The following is a 14,163-nucleotide window of genomic DNA, read 5'->3' on the forward strand; positions in this document are numbered from 1 at the left end:
AATTTCAACATTTCCCCTCCTTGGCCATATCATTCTATCTCCATCAATCTGTCCATTTGCCTGAGAGTAGGCTGTATCCTTCAGGCTCCTTCAACACTCTTCGCTTATGAAGCCACCTTATGTGAAGTTAGGAAGTTCAAGAAATTTACCATTGATAAAAAGCTTACAGTCTATATTCCAGCTTTTCATGTCACAGTGGTGTCTTTTTGAGCCTTTTTGCCTCCATTATTAGATCCTATCCAGGATCTTGTATTGCATTTAAGTGTCATTATCTTTTTACTGCTCTTTCTTTCTCTATTTTTTATTGTGAAAAATAACATGTATACAAAAAGCAAGACATTTCAAAGCACACCACAACAATTAATTATAGAACAGATTTCAGAGTTTGGTATGGGTTACAGTTCCACAATTTTAGGTTTCTCCTTCTAGCTGCTCCAAGACACTGGAGACTAAAAGAAATATCAATATAACGAATCAGACATCAGACTCATTTGTTAAATCTTATCTTCTCTATTATAACTCCACTTTCTCCTTTGATCCTTCTCCCAATCTTTAGGGGTGTTTGGGTTATGCCCATTCTAACTTTTTCATGTTGGAAAGGGCTGTCAGTGATATAGGATGGTGGGATGGAACTAGTTGATGTTCTAGAGAGACTAGCCCCTCTGGGTTTCAGAACTTATCTGACCTAGGAATCCATCTAGAGGTTGTAGGTTTCTGGAAAGTAATCATAGTGCATGAAACCATTGTAGAATCTCAGATAAAGCCCCCGGTGTTCTTTAGGGTTGGCAAACCATGATAAATAGCATATCTAGCTGAAGCTTGTGTAAGAGCAGCCTCCAGAGTAGCCTCTCGTCTCTGTTTGAAGTCTCCTAGCCACTGATATCTTATTTCTTAAAAATCATTCCCCCTTTTTGTTCAGGAAGGCATTGTTGATCCACGGTGCCAGGGTCAGGCTCATTCCTGGGAGTCATTTACTACGTTGCCAGGGAGACTTTCATCCCTGGATGTCATGTCCCACGTTGGGTGGCGGGTGGGAGGCACAATGATTTCACTTGTAGAGTTGGGTTGAGAGAGAGGTCACATCTGAGCAACAAAAGAGGCTTTCTGGAAGTAACACTTAACAGTCCTTGGTTTTCAAGAGGCAAAGAGTGAACACACAGAGGGGAGGTATAGACTCTGCAGAGCCTCAGGAGCCAGGAGAATAGACCACAGGGAAGGACCTCTGGGCAGACGCTGCTTTGCTAGAGCACCTCGGAAGCCATGTTTTTGCCCATCAGCTCAGCGGGGCTTCTGGCCTTTTAACAGCCTTCCTGGGGAGGTGGCAACAACTGACTGGTCCTGCAGTGGAGGCGTCAAACCTCGGGCATGGGGAGGGGAGAAGGATAGCTCCTGTTTGTCTAGTAGGGTACAGACAATTGTTTAAAAAAAATAAAAAATAGGATAATGGCAGGTCATACCAGGCCTTGTATGTAGTTGACACACAAGGGCTTTTAAAGGAAAAATAATGGCTCAGAGAAAGAAGCTGGATTTGAGAGCAGAAGAGGCCCGAGTGATGCTGGCCATGAGCTGCCAGGGCGGAAGGGGCTGCAGAAGCTGCCACTGGACTCCCTAGTGACCAGAATGAGCCACAGCCCAGGCCCGTATCCCTGAGCCCGCTGCTTGCTGGGCACCCCTCCATCATTCCCTCATGTCTCACAACCGGGGCGCTATCCCAGCCTGTTGGGGATCCCTGGCCAAAGGCACACTCTAGCACAACATTTCCCGCTCCGGCCTCCCTTCTGCCCACTGCTCAGGGACGGCTCAGGAGCCCCTGGGGCCCCCACTGGCCTCCCCTTCCACTCTGTCCACTCTTCAGGAACATTGGTATTTGCAGACAATAGGCCCTATTGGGCGACACCAGCTCATGCCCTGCCCCGCCCCTGCTCCCATCCCTCCGTTGAGCTCCCATCACCCCTGCCCCTGTCATCTGGATCCAATGGCCAGGGCAGCTGGTGCCCACCAGGCTGCCACTCCCTTTCTCCCTGCTTGGCGGCCTGGCCAGCCCAGCGCTGGGTATAGGACACTGTTGCCAGGCCTGCCCCTTCCCTCCCTTCTTAGGCACCTCAGCCCATATTTTCCACCTCCACCTTTGCTTCCATCCTTGACACTCCACAACACCCCACAAACCCCTTTCTCTCCGCATTCAGTCAGCGCCGTGAACTGGTCACAGCCTTGCACCCGGTCCTGTGCTGGGCTCCAGGACTCGGCGGTGAATGATGACCCCCCCTTCCAGGAGCGCAGGCCTGCCACGGACATGGTCACTCTCTCAACAAAATGATCAAGCACCTATCGTGTGCAGGCACCGTTGCAGGCACCGAGGGTTCAATAGTGAACAAGACAGACAAGCCCCAGCTCTCATAGAGCTTATAGTCTAGAGCGGGAGAAAGACATAACCAAACAAACACCCACACATGGATAGGTCCTGAGTGTGATGAAGCAAAATACAGCAGGGGGAGGGGAGGGCGGGATGGCATGGCAGGGGTCGGGGCTGACCATGCAGCTTGGCTGGGGCCTCTGACAAGATCCAGAGTGAGCCGTGACTTTGGTGGAGGGGCCTGGGGATGCCTGGGGACAGTCTTCCAGCAGAAGCTCTGGGGGGACAGAGTGTGCCGGGGGGAGGGGGTGGGGGAGAGGCTGGGCAGGGCATGTGGCAGGAGGGGGGCACATGGAGCAGAGGTTCTGCACGTTAGGCCCAGCCGGGGAGCCTTTAGAGGGTACAGATGCCCGGCGGCAGCTCAGACCCAGGAAATCACATTTTCTGGTGGTGGATTCGGGCATCAGTGTCTTTTTTTTAAGCTCCGCAGATGATCCTAATGTGCAGCCAGGATCGAGAACCACTGACATGGGGCTTTGGGGGTCACGGTAAAGGCTCTGGATTTTACCGTGAGATGGAAGCCACTGACCTCTGTTTTGAAAGGCTCACAGAGGCCAGCCCAGGATGTCAGTCCCCAGGAGGCAGGTGCTGTGGGAAGGAGTGCCCCTCATGGTGACAGCTGTAGAGCAGGCACAGCCGGGAAGGAAGAAAGAAGCTCCTCCTCTCACGCACAACGGTGCTACCTGCCAAGTGAGGCCACAGAGGCTCCCAGGTCAGGGAACTTGCCCAGCCACTCAGAGAGTAAGGGAGATTGTCAGAATTCGGACCCAGGTCTGCTTACCTGCGAGGCACTGTGCTCGCTGCTACTGGACCCTGCCACCTGCATAGGTATGGGCAGCTGGCACGGGAGGGCTCTTGGGGCCTCGGGGCCTTAGGGGATGCCTCCCACGCCATATTGGAAGTAAGGGATGGACATAGGGGGGCCCCCTATAGGCACCAGAGGGCTGGCAAAAAGCCACCATCCCCCTCCCTACCAAGTGTCCCCTGCCATCACCCCAGCCCATCCTCTGGAACCTCTGGACCTCCCCGAGGTCCACCAACCAAACGGGCATCGTTGGGCACTGGGGACCCCAGCGTGTGCTCAGCACTGCAGCGGGCATTGCTTCTGCCTGGCCCAGCCCAGCTCCAGCCACCAGTGCACCCAGCTCCCCGCAGACGGGAGTGGGCAGGGACAGCTCTGATGGGCTTCCCCACTTGACTACTTGCTTCCCTTCTCGCCATCCTTTCCTCCTCTCTCTCCCTCCCGCCTTCCTCCCTCTTTCCACCTCTCTCTCCCCATTCTTCCCCTCTGGGCCTTCAGGTCTAGCTGGTGGGTGGCCCTGAGAGACACATAAACCCCAGAGACAATGTACTGGCCCGGCCTAGTCCCTGAGGAGGCCTCTCCTCACTGTCCACACCAAGGCCTTGAATCCCTGAGAAGTCTCTCCGATTGCCCTCCTCCAGCTGTGCCCTCATCCATCTCCTAGTGATGGCTACACAGGGTGTGGGGGTGGCTGTGGCAGCGGCTGGGTGGGGTGGAGGGGGCTTGGCCAGAGCGCAGCAGATGTAATCAGTCTGCCCTCCTGGACGGTGTCACCACTCCTGCCCTCCTGGACGGTGTCACCACTCCTGCCCTCCTGGACGGTGTCACCACTCCTGCCCTCCTGGACAGTGTCACCACTCCTGCCCTCCTCCTTTCTTGTTTTAGTTTCCTTGGCTGCTCAAGCAAATATCATGCAATAGGTTTGCAACAATAGGAACTTACTAGCTCACAGTTTTGACACCAGGACAAGTCCAAGTGCAGGCGTTTTCAAGGTGATGCTTTCTTCTTGAAGACCGGGGCACTCTGGGGCTGCTGCCGGTGACCCTTGGTTGTTGGGTCCTCTGTCCCTTGCAGTGCTCATCACGGCCTTTCTCATCTCGCTCTTCTCTCTTGTCTGCTCTCCCCGTGACTTTCGCTCTTGTCTGAATTTCATTCTGCTTAGAAAGGATTCTAGTAGCAGGATTATGACCCACTTTGAATGGGCTGTGGTCATACCTTAACCGAAGTAACCTCATCAAAAGGCCTTACTCGCAATGTGTTCGCGCCCATAGGAATGGGTTAGGTGTAAGAACATGTTTCTCGGAGGTACATATAGCTCCACCCCGCCACATCTCTGGAATAGCCCTTAGCAGCTTCTAGCCTGGCTCCTCACCCTCCCGCGTCCTCCTGAGCTCCCCCCTCCCTCATTCACTCTCTAACCCACAGGTGGTTCCGGACTATATGCCAGGTTCTCTTCACAGGTGCTAAGTCTTGACCCTGACTGAGACCATGTTCCCAGGACCCATCTCAGCGGGGGAGAGGGTGGACTTCCCCTGTGGTCCCAGCTGCCGTGGAGAGAGGAGGTGTCCATTAGTTAATCCTTTTCCTTTCAGACGCAACAAAAACCACCTTGTTTATGCCTAAAACAAAGTGTTGATCCCACCTTGTTTTCCCTGGGGAAGGGGCTGACCAGGTGCCGGTGTCTGGGGAGGCTTTTCGCATGCAGCCACCGCACACAGGCTACAGAATCACAAGGACCTGCAGTCAAATCCCAACACTACTGCTGCAGGCTGTGTCACCCTGGGCATGTTACTTAATCTCTCCGTGCCTCAGTTTCCTTCTCTGTAGAATGGGGGTGGTGAGAAGGGCTTTCACACAGGGCCACGAGGATCCATGAGAGGACGCTTCCAGGGGCTTGAAACAGACTGGGGGCATTCATAGCGCTCCGCGAGCCAGCACTGTTCTCCACCGGCAGGAACTCCCAGTTCCCTCCCTCCTGCAGGGCTCCAACCCCTGGAATTACCTGAGCTCACCTTAGAGATCACAGTCTTCACCCTCCATACAATCTTAGTCAGCGGGAATGCATTAAGTGCATTCTACCTAAAAGATTTTGCAAGACTTTCAAACGATGACCTCAGCCCAGAGTTTTGTCTCCAAAGGACTTTAAATGTAGCTGGGGAAGTGAACCTGCAAAGAGCACTTATAGTAAAAGGCATGGAGTGACAGGTATCACTCTCAAAGTGGAATGGCTGCCTCTCTCTCTCTCTCTCTAAGCCCAACTCTGCGACTGAAATCATTGCCCACCCCCCTACATGTGACCTGCCATCCAGGGGTGAAAGTCTCCCTGGTATCATGTGAGAGGACTCCCAAGGATGAGCCTGGCCCTGGCACCGTGGGATCGACAATTCCATCCTGACCAAAAGGGGGAGAAGAAGTGTGATAAATAAGGTATCAGTGGCTGAGAGAGTTCAAATAGAATCACGAGGCTACACTGGAGGTCACTCTTACGCAAGCTTCAGTTAGACATTGCTACTTACCATAACTTGCCAAACCCCAACCAAAACCATTCCAGCCAAGCCTAAAAAACACCTAGGGTGTTATATGAGAGTCTGCAAAAGTTCCACACACTAGAGTAACTTTCCAGAAACCTGCAACCTCCAGATGGGTCCTTAGTCCCCATGGGCCCTGAAATGCAGAGGGACCAGCCTCTCCAGAACATCAGCTAGTTCCATCCCCCATTCCATAGTATCAGCAGCCCCTTCCAACATGAAAAAGTTAGAATGGCCATAGCCCAAATATCCCTAAAGAGCAGGATAGAAAGCTCAAAGGTGATGGTGGAGTTATACAGAGAAGGTAGGGTTTAACAAATGAATATGATGGCTGAACCATTAAGTTGATATTTTCTTTAGTCTCCAGTGTCTTAGAACAGGTAGAAGTAAAAATCTAAAATTGTGGAACTGTAATCCATACCAAACTCTGAAGTCTGTTCTACAACTAGTTGTTGCACTGTCTTTGAAATTTATTTCTTTTTTGTATATATGTTATTTTTCACAAAAAAGCAAACGTTGATTGTGATGATAAATGCACAGCTATATGATGATATTGTGAACCACCGATTGTACACTTTCGATGATTACATGGTATGTGAACATATTATATTAATAAAATCACATCAAACTAAAAAAAACCCCAAACACGTGGAATGGCTGTCTCCAGAGACACTGAGCGCCCTTTGCTTAGAAGCGTTCAGGCAGAGGCGGGTAGACCACTCGTTGGGAATTCCAGGGGTGCCCAGGCATCTGGTCAGCCTTCCCGGGTTCCAGAGGAAGGGGCTGCCTTGGGGTTGGCCACATCTGCCCCTGCTCTGACCCTATTCATTGGGTCTCTCCCTTTGCCAAACAAGTGGCCAGAGAGGGACGGTCTGCTGGAGAGTCACATTCCTGAGAGGCCGAGAGGAATGCGGCACACCAAGGCTCTGGGCTGGCAGACACCCTTACCCTGGGTTCCAGGATTCCTGGGTCATCTCGCAGACGGGCCACTCACCTTGAGGCCAGACGGCCTCAGCCTTTCCCGATCTAGGGCGACTCTGGGGTATGAGAACGAACTAAACGGAAGCTAGATAAGGGCGGGATGGGTCCCCCTCGGGAAAGAGGGGAAAGGGCCAGGGGTTAGGGCCCAGGACCCCCTCCTGTCTTGGGCAGACACCACACTTGGTTGTCTTCAACCTCCCTGTGATTGAGACATCCCAGGTCAATAATTCCTCTTGGTAATGGAACTGACTGCCCTGCTTCTCAGCACAAGAGGAAAGGGGAAGACTGGGATTAACAAACATTACAGGCAATATAGTGTGGAGGTCCAGGGCGGAGCTCTGACCTGAATCCTGGTTCCACCACTTCCCAGTTGTGTGACCTTAGCCAAATAAGAGGTCAGCTCAGTGCCTCAGTTTCCCCATCTTTTAAATGGGGTAATCACAGTATTTCTACCATAGGATTGGTGTGGTAAGTTAATGTATGGGAAGCACTCAGGATTTACTAAGCACACGGAAAGCACTAGGTAAGAGTGAGCTGTTGTTATGTTATGTGTCCCCCAGAGTAGGGGCAGATCCACCCCCCCCCCCCATTTCACAGTAAGTACCCTGACCAAAGATTCCTTACAGGAAGTTGAAAGGGTAGGAGTCAATAAAACCCCTCTGTCCATGCTCCCAAACTCACCAGAATTAGAATGTTTTGCTGTCCCTTATCCTAACAGCTACTGAACACTTACTATGTATTAGGCAAGTACTATGAACCTAAGAAACATTTTCAAAACTGAAAACAAAAAATATTTTTTTTAATTTAACAGATATTTTATCAAAAATCTCGTTGGGATAGGGGGCCAAGATGGCGGCTTAGTAAGATACGCGCGTCTTAGTTCCTCCTCCAGAGCAACTACTAGGTGAACAGAAACAGTGCAGAACAGCTCCCGGGGCCACGGCAGGGAATGGACACACAGCGTACCCCAGTCTGGACTGGCTAGACTGACTGCGAGACTCTGCTGCGGTGAGATTCCCGAGCGGCGCGCAATTCCCCGAGCCGCAGCAGCTGTGGCGGCCGGAGCTCCTCCCTCCCTCCTTCCCAGGACGGCTGAGAGTCTCGGAGAGGCAAGTTTCCCAAGCCGCAGCGGCCGGCGACCCTCTTTTGCGGGCGGCTTCCTGGACCGGCTACGAGTCTCGGATCAGAGGGCTACCCAAGCCGCGGTGGCCAGCAACCGGCGCCCCTCGCCCGCGGGCGGCTTCCTGGTCCGGTGGCGAGTTCCCCAGGCTGCGGCGGCCGGACCAGAACCCCTCCAGGGAGAGGAGGGAATTTCCGACTGTGGCAGGGACTGGGTCCAACCAAACACCAATAGGGGAATTAATAAAGGAGCCACAGGGTCCCCTCAAGCCGCGGCGGCTGACGCCCCCACCACACGCGGCCCCCTGGACCAACTGAGAGAATTGGATCGGAAATCCCCAGGCCACGGAGAACGGTGACCAGGGGGATCCCTTCCAAACACGTGAGACAAACGTGTGCCACGAGCGCCACCTACTGGGCAGGATAAGAAAAACAGAACCCAGAGATTTCACAGAAAAATCTTACAACCTGTTGGGTCTGACACCCAGGGAAATCTGACTAAATGCCCAGACGCCAGCAGCAGAAGATAACGGTCCACGCTCAGAAGATTGAGAATATGGCCAAGTCAAAGGAACAAACCAATAGTTCAAATGAGATACAGGAGCTGAGACAACTAATGCTGAATATATGAACAGAAATGGAAAACCTCTTCAAAAACGAAATCGATAAATTGAGGGAGGACATGAAGAAGACGTGGGCTGAACAAAAACAAGAAATAGAAAAACTGAAAAAACAAATCACAGAACTTATGGAAGTGAAGGATAAAGTAGAAAAGATGGAAAAAACAATGGATACCTACAATGATAGATTTAAAGAGACAGAAGATAGAATTAGTGATTTGGAGGATGGAACATCTGAATTCCAAAAAGAAACAGAAACTATCGGGAAAAGAATGGAAAAATTTGAACAGGGTATCAGGGAACTCAACGACAATATGAACCGCACAAATATACGTGTTGTGGGTGTCCCAGAAGGAGAAGAGAAGGGAAAAGGAGGAGAAAAACTAATGGAAGAACTTATCACTGAAAATTTCCCAACTCTTATGAAAGACCTAAAATTACAGATCCAAGAAGTGCAGCGCACCCCAAAGAGATTAGACCCAAATAGGCGTTCTCCAAGACACTTACTAGTTAGAATGTCAGAGGTCAAAGAGAAAGAGAGGATCTTGAAAGCAGCAAGAGAAAAACAATCCATCACATACAAGGGAAACCCAGTAAGACTATGTGTAGATGTCTCCGCAGAAACCATGGAAGCTAGAAGACAGTGGGATGATATATTTAAATTACTAAAAGAGAAAAACTGCCAACCAAGACTCCTATATCCAGCAAAATTGTCCTTCAAAAATGAGGGAGAAATTAAAACATTCTCAGACAAAAAGTCACTGAGAGAATTTGTGACCAAGAGACCAGCTCTGCAAGAAATACTAAAGGGAGCACTAGAGTCAGATACAAAAAGACAAAAGAGAGAGGTATGGAGAAGAGTGTAGAAAGAAGGAAAATCAGATATGATATATATAATACAAAAGGCAAAATGTTAGAGGAAAATATTATCCAAACAGTAATAACACTAAATGTTAATGGACTGAATTCCCCAATCAAAAGACATAGATTGGCAGAATGGATTAAAAAACAGGATCCTTCTATATGCTGTCTACAGGAAACACATCTTAGACCCAAAGATAAAATAGGTGGAAAGTGAAAGGTTGGGAAAAGATATTTCATGCAAATAACAACCAGAAAAGAGCAGGAGTGGCTACACTAATATCCAACAAATTAGACTTCAAATGTAAAGCAGTTAAAAGACACAAAGAAGGACACTATATACTAATAAAAGGAACAATTAAACAAGAAGACATAACAATCATAAATATTTACGCACCGAACCAGAATGCCCCAAAATATGTGAGGAATACACTGCAAACACTGAAAAGGGAAATAGACTCATATACCATAATAGTTGGAGACTTCAATTCACCACTCTCATCAATGGACAGAACATCTAGACAGAGGATCAATAAAGAAATAGAGAATCTGAATATTACTATAAATGAGCTAGACTTAACAGACATTTATAGGACATTACATCCCACAACAGCAGGATACACCTTTTTCTCAAGTGCTCATGGATCATTCTCAAAGATAGACCATATGCTGGGTCACAAAGCAAGTCTTAACAAATTTAAAAAGATTGAAATCATACACAACACTTTCTCAGATCATAAAGGAATAAAGTTGGAAATCAATAATAGGCGGAGTGCCAGAAAATTCACAAATACATGGAGGCTCAACAACACACTCTTAAACAACGAGTGGGTCAAAGAAGAAATTGCAAGAGAAATTAGCAAATACCTCGAGGCGAATGAAAATGAAAACACAACATATCAAAACTTATGGGACGCAGCAAAGGCAGTGCTAAGAGGGAAATTTATTGCCCTAAATGCCTATATCAGAAAAGAAGAAAAGGCAAAAATGCAGGAATTAACTGTCCACTTGGAAGAACTGGAGAAAGAACAGCAAACTAATCCCAAAGCAAGCAAAAGGAAATAAATAACAAAGATTAGAGCAGAAATAAATGAAACTGAAAACATGAAAACAATAGAGAAAATCAATAAGACCAGAAGTTGGTTCTATGAGAAAATCAATAAGATTGATGGGCCCTTAGCAAGATTGATAAAAAGAAGAAGAGAGAGGATGCAAATAAATAAGATCAGAAATGGAAGAGGAGACATAACTACTGACCTCACAGAAATAAAGGAGGTAATAACAGGATACTATGAACAACTTTACGCTAATAAATACAACAATTTAGAGGAAATGGACGGGTTCCTGGAAAGACATGAACAACCAACTTTGACTCAAGAAGACATAGATGACCTCAACAAACCAACCACAAGTAAAGAAATTGAATTAGTCATTCAGAAGCTTCCTAAAAAGAAAAGTCCAGGACCAGACGGCTTCACATCTGAATTCTATCAAACATTCCAGAAGGAATTAGTACCAACTCTCCTCAAACTCTTCAAAAAAATCGAAGTGGAGGGAAAACTACCTAATTCATTCTATGACGCCAACATCACCCTCATACCAAAACCAGGCAAAGATATTACAAAAAAAGAAAACTACAGGCCAATCTCTCTAATGAATATAGATGCAAAAATCCTCAATAAAATTCTAGCAAATTGTATCCAACAACACATTAAAAGAATTATACATCATGACCAAGTAGGATTCATCCCAGGTATGCAAGGATGGTTCAACATAAGAAAATCAATTAATGTAATACACCATATCAACAAATCAAAGCAGAAAAATCACATGATCATCTCAATTGATGCAGAGAAGGCATTTGACAAGATTCAACATCCTTTCCTGTTGAAAACTCTTCAAAAGATAGGAATACAAGGGAACTTCCTTAAAATGATAGAGGGAATATATGAAAAACCCACAGCTAATATCATCCTCAATGGGGAAAAATTGAAAACTTTCCCCCTAAGATCAGGAACAAGACAAGGATGCCCACTATCACCACTATTATTCAACATTGTGTTGGAGGTTCTAGCCAGAGCAATTAGACAAGAAAAAGAAATACAAGGCATCAAAATTGGAAAGGAAGAAGTAAAACTATCACTGTTTGCAGACGATATGATACTATACGTCGAAAACCCAGAAAAATCCACAACAAAATTACTAGAGCTAATAAATGAGTACAGCAAAGTAGCAGGTTACAAGATCAACATTCAAAAATCTGTAGCATTTCTATACACTAGTAATGAACAAGCTGAGGGGGAAATCAAGAAATGAATCCCATTTACAAATGCAACTAAAAGAATGTAATACCTAGGAATAAATTTAACTAAAGAGACAAAAAAACATATATAAAGAAAACTACAAAAAACTGTTAAATAAATCACAGAAGACCTAATAGATGGAAGGGCATACCGTGTTCATGGATTGGAAGACTAAATATAGTTAAGATGTCAGTCCTACCTAAATTGATTTACAGATTCAATGCAATACCAATCAAAATCCCAACAACTTATTTTTCAGAAATAGAAAAACCAATAAGCAAATTTATCTGGAAGGGCAGGGTGTCCCAAATTGCTAAAAACATCTTGAGGAAAAAAAACGAAGCTGGAGGTCTTGCACTGCCTGACTTTAAGGCATATTATGAAGCCACAGTGGTCAAAACAGCATGGTATTGGCATAAAGATAGATATATCGACCAATGGAATCGAATAGAGTGCTCAGATATAGACCCTCTCATCTATGGACATTTGATCTTTGATAAGGCAGTCAAGCCAACTCACCTGGGACAGAACAGTCTCTTCAATAAATGGTGCCTAGAGAACTGGATATCCATATGCAAAAGAATGAAAGAAGACCCATATCTCACACCCTATACAAAAGTTAACTCAAAATGGATCAAAGATCTAAACATTAGGTCTAAGACCATAAAACAGTTAGAGGAAAATGTAGGGAGATATCTTATGAATCTTACAATTGGAGGCGGTTTTATGGACCTTAAACCTAAAGCAAGAGCACTGAAGAAGGAAATAAATAAATGGGAACTCCTCAAAATTAAACACTTTTGTGCATCAAAGAACTTCATCAAGAAAGTAGAAAGACAGCCTAAACAATGGGAGACAATATTTGGAAATGACATATCAGATAAAGGTCTAGTATCCAGAATTTATAAAGAGATTGTTCAACTCAACAACAAAAAGACAGCCAACCCAATTACAAAATGGGAAAAAGACTTGAACAGACACCTACCAGAAGAGGAAATACGGATGGCCAAGAGGCACATGAAGAGATGCTCAATGGCCCTGGCCATTAGAGAAATGCAAATCAAAACCACAATGAGATATCATCTCACACCCACCAGAATGGCCATTATCAACAAAACAGAAAATGACAAGTGCTGGAGAGGATGCGGTGAAAGAGGCATACTTATCCACTGTTGGTGGGAATGTCAAATGGTGCAACCACTGTGGAGGGCAGTTTGGCGGTTCCTCAAAAAGCTGAATATAGAATTGCCATATGACCCAGCAATACCATTGCTGGGAATCTACTCGAAGGAATTAAGGGCAAAAACTCAAACGGACATTTGCACACCAATGTTTATAGCAGCGTTATTTACAATTGCAAAGAGATGGAAACAGCCAAAATGTCCATCAACAGACGAGTGGCTAAACAAACTGTGGTATATACATACGATGGAATATTATGCAGCTTTAAGACAGGATAAACTTATGAAGCATGTAATAACATGGATGGACCTAGAGAACATTATGCTGAGTGAGTCTAGCCAAAAACTCAAGGACAAATACTGTATGGTCCCACTGATGTGAACCGATATTCGAGAATAAACTTGGAATATGTCATTGGTAACAGAGTCCAGCAGGAGTTAGAAACAGGGTAAGATGGTGGGTAATTGGAGCTGAAGGGATACAGACGGCGCAACAGGACTAGATACAAAAACTCAAAAATGGACAGCACAGTAATACCTAATTGTAAAGTAATCACGTTAAAACACTGAATGAAGCTGCATCTGAGCTATAGGGTTTTTTTTTTTTTTTACTATTATTACTTTTATTTTTTTCTCTATAGTAACATTCTATATCTTTTTCGGTTGTGTTGCTAGTTCTTCTAAACCGATGCAAATGTACTAAGAAACGATGATCATGCATCTATGTGATGATGTTAAGAATTGCTGATTGCATATGTAGAATGGTATGATTTCTAAATGTTGGGTTAATTTCTTTTTTTCCGTTAATTAATAAAAAAAAATAAACAAATAAATAAAAAAGACCTAGTATACAAAAAAAAAAAAAAATCTCCTTGGCTCAAATCACTGAGAAACACTAGGGATTCACAAATAAGCAAAGAGGGTTCCATGCTCAAGGATCTCACAATCCGGTCAGGGAGAGAGAAGCCGATTACAGAAATAATAACAATAGGGGCTGCGAAGAGGCTTCTGTCATCTGCATTTCACAGATACTCTAGGGATAATCCCAGGGGGTGTAAGCAGCCTGCCCAGGAGATATACTCCTTTCCATCTCCTTTTCCTCCCTGTTCTCAGCCTCCTCAGTACCTGCTTGTTTTGCAAGCTCCATAAACTGAGTAAAATTTCTATCCTCTCGGTTCATAGTTATGAATGAAAATACCAACGAATTAATATAACAATGAAACATCTGGTACATTAGAAACCTACTGGAACCCGTCTGTGCCCAGTTTCTTCCCTTCCCCTCCAAGCAGCGGTGAGCACTCACAGGCTGCCCCTGCTACTTTGCCAACCCTTTGAATATGTGTCCATTAAAAGTC

This window comes from Tamandua tetradactyla, chromosome 4 (genome assembly GCF_023851605.1).
Source record: "Tamandua tetradactyla isolate mTamTet1 chromosome 4, mTamTet1.pri, whole genome shotgun sequence".
NCBI lineage: Eukaryota > Metazoa > Chordata > Mammalia > Pilosa > Myrmecophagidae > Tamandua > Tamandua tetradactyla.